This window comes from Centrocercus urophasianus, unplaced genomic scaffold (assembly GCF_019232065.1).
Source record: "Centrocercus urophasianus isolate 14NV4802_14NV808 unplaced genomic scaffold, USGS_Curo_1.0 seq_14, whole genome shotgun sequence".
Taxonomy (NCBI): Eukaryota; Metazoa; Chordata; class Aves; order Galliformes; family Phasianidae; genus Centrocercus; species Centrocercus urophasianus.
This window is the reverse complement of record NW_024884586.1, coordinates 32,321,071-32,330,938: the sequence shown is the minus strand read 5'-3', so window position 1 is coordinate 32,330,938 and position 9,868 is coordinate 32,321,071.

The following is a 9,868-nucleotide window of genomic DNA, read 5'->3' as shown; positions in this document are numbered from 1 at the left end:
GGCAGCTGAGAAACTTGGCGGGGGATCCTACCGGTGCCGAGCGGCCGTAGGGTGGGACGGAGGCCTGAGCCGCCTGGGTGCAAAAGAGGCTTCGAGAGCCCATTCTCCCCCAAGTACCCACTGCGCTCCTTCCGACCGAGCAATAAAAGCCGAAGGAGCAGCAGCACGGTGGGCTGCAGGTGTTCCCGGCCTCCCCGGTTCCCATCCCAGCCAGCAGTCGGGAGCAAACACCAAAGGGTGACCCCGGAGAGGTCCCACTGACGTCCCGTTGCTGCCACCCATGGGGGTGCCCAAGTCCCACACACGTGGCTGCAGTGCTGAGAGAACAGCATCTGAGGCACTCTCTAAAAACTCGTTTAGACTCATTGGGTCGCTTTAGGGCTGAGGAAGCACAGACCAGTACAGAGCCCCTGCCTGTTAGGGGAGCTAAAGCCTGATATGCACAGCCATGAAGGTACGCTACACTAGGGAACCAAAGAACACAATGAGCAGGCAGTCAGGAGCCTCCCTTCATGCTGGCACTGCTTCTGAGCCGTGGGGATCCAAGGAAAGAGAAGAACCAGCTGTACCCCACAGTGCCCTTCCTTCTCTTTAACTTCCTCATGGCTGTAGCCCTGGCATAGAACTGCTGATGGTGCAGAAGTATAACTGGATGTCCACCAAAAAAAATGTTATACCGTCAGTGAGACCTTTGTCCCCAGCCTGTGGCTTTGAGAAGCTCCCATAGCTAAAGAAATGTGACTAACATCAGGGAACACTGGAACAGACAAGGACTTCCATTCCTCTCTATCTCCCTCAGCCCCAGCAGCAGCTGTGATGCAGAGAAGTTGCTCAGCTGCCCACTCACTCCCAATGAGCCAGCACTGGTCTTACAGTATCACTCAGGCTCTGAGGCCATGACAGCTCCTTGTGGCAGGTGACATGGGCTGTGTCAGGACTCTGCAGGCTGCACAACATGTGCTCTGCAAACACTGAGCTGCAGAGGTTGTGGGAAAGACAAATTGATGGGGTTTTCCAAAATCGCTTGTGACAGTGGATTGCTTCTGGTTCCCCAGTGCAAGACTCCCATTTCTCAGTGAGTACAGACTGTATTATTCACAAGCCATGGCTTCTCTGGTCCATTGAGCTGGAAAGCAAGATGCTCCATCATTTAAACTGGGAAATGCCATGGGGAAGCACTGACTCCTGAGTAGAGCTGGCCTCCTCAGCTGGGACCCTGACACTGATGAAGAGCGCTATGAATATGGTCTTGCAAGGATTGAGACATTCATGTGCTGGTTGTTCCCTGTCAGGTTGGCCCAGCAGGGTGCAGTGGGTCTTGCCTGGAGGCAGATGGTGGAAGGAGAAAAAGCAGAGTTTAGATTTGGAGCCCAGGGGAAGAAGAGCAGGCAGAGAGGTAGCCAACCCCTATGAGGCACCCTGCATGAGTGCACTGCTGTGCAGTCTCTCACCATGCCATGGGTCAGGCAGAGAAGCCCTGCATGTGGTGCTAGGTTAGAGCATCCTCTATACAGCCTTGGGTGCAGACCCCTGCTCCTTGCCTGCAAACTGTTTCAAAGACAGAGTTATCTGCTACTGGAAGGATTTCTTCTCATTACATGGTGTCTATCCTTTATAAGCAGGAGTTTATTCTCACCCTGGTGACCAAGAAGGGGTTATCCCCAGATAGAGAAGCAAGCTTGTACTTGAGGGAATTAACCCTGCAATCACACAGTGCTGCGTGGTCCTTCTCTGAGGCTGACATCACACAGCCCTGCCGTACTGACTCTCATCGCAGCCATGAGTGCTCAGCATTTCTTTACACTGGGCTCCAGTGCATTGAGTAGACACCCAGCAATTATTGCCCAAGCAGTTCAGTAACCACACAAGGCAAGTGCAGTTGAATCCCACCTCAGGCAGCCCCTTGGATGGATGCAGGAGGCTACTCCCTGATCCTCCCCAGCATTTTCCCTTCCTAGTACTGCCTGTCACCTTCCAGAAACACCTCCCAGCTGCGGTAGCTAAGGAAACAGGGCTCCTGAAGGCAGCAGCTTCTTTCATTGGGTACCAGCACTGCAGCCTCAAGGGCTCCCAGGGAGCTGAGATGTGCACCCAAGGCTATGGCAGTGCCAGTCCCACACACAGCCATACAGAGCCTCTGTCCGCCTGTGTTAATCCCAGAGACTGAACACAGCACATCACTCCCCACTTGCACCTCCCAGCAGTCACACCAGCCACCTCTGCTGCGTTAATTAAGAAAGTTAATTTCTTAATTTTCAAGTGCTCACCCCAGACCATTGTAGGGCTCTCTGAAGGCAGCTTTCAATGGGTAATAACAGAGAAATGGGGACCACAGCTGCTAAGACAGGAAATCATTTCTCCTACCATCAGCTCCCTCATGGGTTGCTATGTGCATGCTTGTAATTTCAAATTTGCTTCAGATATCACCCATTAACCAGGCTGTGTGACCAGGCACTAATCAGTTACATTAAAGTATGCTAATTGGCTCTCCTCAGTTGCTGCTCTGATGGGACAGCATGCCTCGATGCTTACAGGTTGTGGCATTTCTCCCCAGCTCTCAACCTCTTTTTCCCAAATGCCCTCAGCAGCGAGGTGCTCCTGAGGTGCCACCCCACCACCACAGCCCCACAGCAACAGGCAGCACAGCAGCATGGGTGGCTCAAGCCATCCAAACCACTGCTAAGGTTCCAACACATCTGCTCATCCTGATGAATGATGAATGCCAGTCACCCTGCTTGCAGCCATCCTTGCCTCCAGCAGTATCACTTGGGGGTCCCACCTGCTCTCCTGCCCCTGCAAGCAGGTAGTGTATCTCCTGCCCAGCATCCTGCCACTCACCAATCCATCTTCCTCCCTACTGCTGCCTTTTACAGCACTGAACACTTAACTTACCCCTTGAAGGAAGACAAATGGAAGATCAGCACCTAGACCTGCAGGCTTGCACTTCTGTGCATCAGACAGTCACGCGTTCCCTGAGAAAAGTCTGCCCTGGGGTCAGACCCACTGCCACTCACCTTTTAGTCAGATGCACTGACTGGGCCTTGTGCCTTGAAGCCCAGGGTATGCACATTGCTTACTTGTGGCTCTGGTAATGTGTGTCAGCGTGAAGTTGGACCTGCTCATTCTCTGGAAAAGACTTCTTCCTCTCTTAGACAGATGTATCTGAGAGAGAAATAGAATAAACATTACACACAGCTTGTAGAGAGGTAAGAGATTTCCTGAAATGGAGGTCATTCAAGAAAAGTGTAGATGTGGCTCTTACAGACAGGTGTTACAGTTAGAAAGATTACCACGGTGAAAATGGGAATACAAACAGGGAAGGAATGTTCACCTGTATCTAAAGATCTAGGTTCACAGGAAATGCTCCACAGAGGAAAGATCTCCAGATAGAAATCCTTTCCCTGGGGCAGTCAGCCATTAAATGGGGTTTAGAGTCTATCGGCTTCACCTGTGCTCCTGCAACTGACTCAGTCCTTTACTCAGATGATCAATCAGTGGTTCAGGCCATGACTCAACAGTTCCCATACAAGTGGTGATGGTGGGCTGATGGTTACAACTTTAATGATTCTGTGATTTGCCGATCAGAGCCAAATCTTTCCTACAAATTTAAGGGAAACATCCCCTCTGTATTAAGAGCTGCAAGAGCTAGTTCCCTGTGGATAAGATGATCCAGTCTGAGTCCTTGACCTTCTGAATCAGGAAATGGCATTTGTGATGATGCTTCAAGCAATGAGAGATTGATTGCACAGATAGCAGGGAAAAGTTACGGTAGTTTTAATGAGAATGTCAATGGATATTGGGGGCAGATGTGAGCTGACAGCCTGAGCCAGGAGAGCCAGCATGGGATGTAAGGAGCCATATTAGAGCTCAGGCCAAGCACAGAGCCTTGCATGCAGGATGTGACCCCACACAGGGTCGTGCCTGGCCATTCTGCCAGCACGCAGCCAGCACTCCATGCACTGATGTTCTCCCTGGCTAAAACGAGCCGCCAGGCACCCAGCTAATGAAGATTCAGCAGCATAGTCTTTTCTGAATGCCACTAGAGCCATTAACCCTAACCAGGATGCCTCACACGCAAAATACTCGACAAAAGCATCTTTGCTATCTCCTTTCCTGTACGTGCGCCTAAGCTCCTCTGAGACCCGGCGCCTTGCACAACGGCACAGCCCAGCACAGCTGCGAGCTGCTCAGCACCAGCTCCTCCACGCGCCTCCACAGCAGCCCGGGGCCCGGCCGAGGCTTCCCGGGGCCTGCGCGGGCTCGGCGGGCCCCCAGCGCCACCTACTGGCCGTCCCGCGCCTGTGCGCCTCGGGGAGCGGGGCGGCCCGATGGGGGGCGGCCGGGACCGCGGCGATACTCCAACCCCACCGGGCAGGAGACGGAGGGAGGAAGCTGGAAAAGTGCCTGGAGAAAGCCCGAGTCTCGTTGCCGCAGGGACTGCTTCCTGAAAGGGCAGGTTTCAGCTGGCAGGAGCCTACCCTTGCTTCAGGCAGCCTGGTGTGCGGCTGCCCTTGATGTGCTGCCATCAGCCTGACCTTGGGCCTTGTCGAAGCAGCACCAAGGGCTTCATTTGCTACCAGATTTATCTCGTATCAAGCCAGATCTACTCCAGGAAAATATGCCATTCATCAGTAATAGCTACTGAGGTGCACAGAGACTGGTGATGGGGATGAACAGTGGAACACCTCAACCTACCAAGGGGTTGTTGTAGGAACCCCTTCCGAGTGGGCATCAGAATGACAAGGTAATGACCCTTCTTCTTTGGGCACTGGGACAGGCTGCCCAGGAAGGTGGTGAAGTCACCATCCCTGGAGGTGTTCAAGAAATGTCTGGATGTGGTACTGAGAAACATGGTTTAGTGGGCAATGTTGGTGGTAGGTGGAGGGTTGGACTAGATGATTGTAGAGGTCTTTTCCAATGTTAATCATTCTATGATTCTTCTGCACCAAACCCAGTGCTCACAAGGCCAAGTGCATGGGATCCAGCTTCTGCATCTACCAGAGGCTGATCTTTCATACAAAAGCACCAATGGCCTGGGGTGAGACAGGCCCTTCACTGGGCTCAGGCAGCTGTACACTGTGGTATATGGGGACAGAGCACTGCAGTAAGCAAGACAGCATTTGACCTGGTATATAGGTGGCTGGAGATCTGGTTTCTGCTTCCAATGCTGTTAGAACATTCTGCATAATGAATCCTAAAAGGAAAAGGCACACGCTGGAGCAGGTAGAAATTAAGCAGAGAGAATCCATGTAGCAAGGAAGTGTTCATTTAAAATCATCACCACCTGCGCTGTAGCTGGGGCAGTACTCAGAAATATGACTGCATGTATGAAATATGACTGCAGTTATGTACAGTGCATGTAGTGCCCCAGTCGATAGCTAGCATTTTTGTAGAGCCTTAATTTATCTGCATCTGCAGATGCACTGCTCTCAAAGATGCACTGGAGGAACATCTTCATGACAGGGCAGCAGCCATGTGACAGCAGGGAGGAAGATCTCTTCCACCAAAACACTACCGCAGCAGGCAGCAGTATTAATCCAAGTCTATTTTTCTGGAATTGATTTAACACTGTGTTCATTTATCTGCAGCTCTTGCTGAAGCATTTCATATTTCAGATCTGATTTCACTGTTTCCAAGGCTGAAAGGCTTGCTTCTCTGGGGAACAGCAGTTCTGCAAGAGAACAACAAGTAGGAGCCCTAGGGAAGCAGCAATGGGGAAAGAATATTTTATCTTTAGTGACTGGTCATTTCCATTTTGGAGGTAGTGAAAGAAGAGCCATCTGGTGGGTGCTGAATATTCACTATGTAAACAGTGACTTGGTTATGAATATGTGCATGCAATATTGTTTATTATTTATAGGATTCCCTAGATGTGCAGATTTGACACAGTGCTCAACAGCAAGAAACCATAGGAGAGGAAGCTCAGGCAACTGGCTTGGGGTTGGGGAGAATAATGCTGCCCCTATAAAAAGGGGAATAGCACCTCTTCTGGAGCAGCAACTGCTCCTGCTGACAGCAGACTTCCACTGAATTTGTGTCAGTGAATTTGGGTTTGGATTGCCTCCATTCACATTTGTTATTTTAATTCTGTTCCTTAGAAGATATGCTCCTACAGTGCCCTGTCTGGGAATGACCTAGCACAGCACAGCTGGGCCAGCTGCTTTTACTTGCTGTGGTATTCACCTGGGGGGGGAGGGAATCTATGGCTTGACTCGAGCTTCATTGCTCAGGAGCTTCACATCAGTCAGCTTAAACAGGAGACATACTATTGTGCATTTTTCCTGTGAGCCTGCTAGAAAGAAAAGCAAGAAAAGGATTCTCATGGAGACCCAGGGTGACACTGTGTTATCTGTCAGGTACTGAAGATTGCTAAGGACAATGGGGATTCAAGAGCACCTGGACACATTCAGAAGGTGCTCAGACCTTTGGAGGAACATCGCTGGTTGTGCATTATTTTTCCTCTGCTTCTCCCAAAAGATGTTTAGATGTTTATATGACTCCAGGAATGAAGGAGATTGTCTAGGAAAGGCAGGAAGAATTGTAAGGAGTTTCATACAGGAGAAGACAGTGTTGGTGACTGCTCTGATGTTTCGTGGGAAGAGCTCAGCATTCCTTGCTAAGTGACTGTAAGCAGCCTGTATTCCGCACTCACAGGACTCTCCTTGTCATCACATCTGATATTGGAGGAATGTGATCATTGTGGCAGTTTCTTGGCTGTAGAAGGACAAACAGTCTCAGGCAGCCAGCACCAACTCATGCAGAACATTGGAAAAGCAAATCAGCTAATGTTTTGAAGAATGACTTGTCCTTGTACCTAAGACACTGCATCCTGCTTTAAATCCTGTGGGTTAGGAGACACCAGCTGACACGTCTTAGAAAGCAGCCATTTTTTCTTCCTTGTCTAAATATATCCTTGATGCTCACACTGCTTGGGCTGCCTGAGTCGTGGACTCAGTGGCAGAAGTGACAGTAAATGTGCTGCGGTTTGTTCAGATGTTCTGATGGTGGGTTTTGCTCAAAAGACATAAAACATCTGTTAAAATCTATTCAGTAGCTCATCCTTGGAGGCAATTGACCCTTTGTCAATAAACAGTTCCTCTGTCTTCCTAAGTGCTAGAAACCCATTTGCTATAGGATGCTGTTGCAGGGGAAGCTGGAGATCAGGCATGTTTGAATGAGTCAGTTTCTAGGTGCATTTTTTATTCATTTCCATTTCTCCTCACTTGCATGGATTATTGACCCAAAAACATCTCTTTCAAATACAAAGACACAGCAAGGCGTGGATATGTCTTTAGGTGGCACATAATTTACTTGTTTATTTTAGATTACTTTTCAATATATGACACTATCTGAATCACAACATGTCCCTGCCTAAATACGTTGCACAATTCAAATTATCTCCTAGCTTATTCCTACACTGAGTGATAAGCTGAGAGGTTTGTAGTGAGAAAACTGCAGCCAAATTAACCTTCAGAAAACCTGTCACACTGAGACAGAAAGGAAAAACCCTCTCTCAACATTGTCCTTACAGGAAGGAGAAAGTGAGAGCAGGTGAAGATTGACCAGATGGGGACTGGAAAAGATATAGAAATGCTTAAGTAATAATTTCAGATACAGCATGCACTTGGCAGTGTGTTAAAGCCATGACTATTTTTCAGCTGTTTAGTTCCCACCTCTTACTTTGTTAGTAAGTGTCCTCTTCACTGAAACCCCTGACGCAACTGATGCAGCACAATGGGCAATCTAAGTCAAAATCATTAAAATCTGGCTATGGAGATCTACACTGACAGCTGCCTGCACTCAGTGCTGGCTGCCCCTCCACTCAGGTACCTGAGCAACAGACAATACCCCAGGTCCTTCGGGCTTGTCATCAAAGGTTTCCAAAACACAGCACAAGACTGAATGAGGTGACTTCATCTGGAGAAGACATGGTAACAATTTTCAAGCACATAGACATCACAGAGAGAAAAGGATTTAAATTTTCTGTATCCACTGGGAATGAAATAAGCACTAAGGACTTTAATTGCTGCAAAGGAATTTCAAGCCAGATAGGAGGAAAATCTGAAAAGGCGGAAAAGAACTGGATGAATTGCCTTGGAGTAGTGGAGAATCTGCAGGGATATTCAGGATCTAGTTGGACCCTCTTCTGCAAGGGATGGATATATCTGGGTCAAGGAGAAAGAGGCAGTGGGAAAGGTGGTTGAGTTGGCCTCTGACGATCATTTATCACTTAGAGTAGAAACTTTGTGTTAGTGTCTATTTCAGGATGTTCAGATCTGTCCCTTGATGGCATAGGCAAGTGTAAGAAAGGGACTGAGCTCTCTTTTCCTCTCAGTGTTCAAGTCTCCACCTATGTAGATCTGAAGCTGGACAGCATAAAAGCCTGCAGCTCTGCTGCCAACCATGCTATATAATTTTTGTTGCTAAATTGAAGACATCAGGACTCACCTGCTACATGTCATGGCTGTTCAACTTCGCCTAACCAAACAGGAAATCTCTCCAGACATTGTGGGTGTTCAAATTTTGAAAGTTAACTAGCTGGAAAAAGGAAAAAATCTCACAAGAACTTTATAAGGTTTGTACTTACATGATAATTTGAGACAAGCAGCAGTGAGTTTACCACAGAGAGCATTCATTTCTCCCAAGCTATCACAGTAAACAGCAGATATTAACTCACTCATTTCAGAAAAAAATCACCATCAGGATGTATCTTGAATGCTAGACTAATGGATCTGAATGAAGTAATGCACATTTTGAGCTGGAAGAAATGATACATAATTTGTGATGCAATTTAAAACAAGGTCTTGAAAGAGGTTGAGCAGAGTGTATCAGCGCATGGAATTGACTAGAACTGCATTTTATTTTGCTTAAAATGGCTGAGCATAGGGAACAAAGGGATCGAGGGAATAAGCTACCAAGATGTTCATCTGTCAGTCATTGTGACCAAGTGTAGCCTATGTTACTGAGCTAGAAAATGAGAACGTCAGCTGGCTGACAACTGTACAGATTATGCCACTTCCCTTGCTTGGGAAATGTTGGGAAATGTGCCCCCTCACACACATGGGGAACAATACCCACTTCACACACACACAGGGAGCAGGGGAAAGTGACATGATGAGACTCAGTTATGTTAACACTGGAATGAGAGCGAGTATTATTTCAATGTACTATGCTAATTTTTGGAAAACATCTGCACAGTAGGTAATAACAACAATAGATTGCTCCTATTGGTGTTCCTCATGCTCACTTGTCATGGTTTTCCAGAGGCGGACATGTGGCTTGAAACCTGCCCTATACGAAGACAGGAAAATTCTAATACATGGATTAAATAATTTATCTACGATTGAAAGCAGGATGGAGAACTACTCCATCTCCTGGGTCACAACCAGAGTCTGTCCAGGGAAACTATCTCCCCAGAAGAGGAGTAGGGTTGTGCCGCACATTCAAGTTATCTTATGTAGATGATCTTACAATGGAAAAAATTCAAATTCCTAAAGAAAATCTTGCTACTTGCTCCAGATTAGCTGCTGCTCTCACTATTCACTTACTCATTGTGTTAATTTCCTTATTTACTGACCTCTCTCTTATGCATACACTTGTACATGAATAGGCAAATTCATCCATAGATAACTGCTTCCCCATCCTGTCAGCATCTCATCGTGTCGACACAATGGCATTGAAGGAGGAATTTTTTTTTACTCTATTCTAAAATATGCAGCCAGTATTTTGACAGTGACAAATCATAAGCAGCAATTTGCAGGAGCATTTTAATGAGAATGTGTGGGATAAATTGCCCTACTGCTCTCCTCTCCTCTCCTCTCCTCTCCTCTCCTCTCCTCTCCTCTCCTCTCCTCTCCTCTCCTCTCCT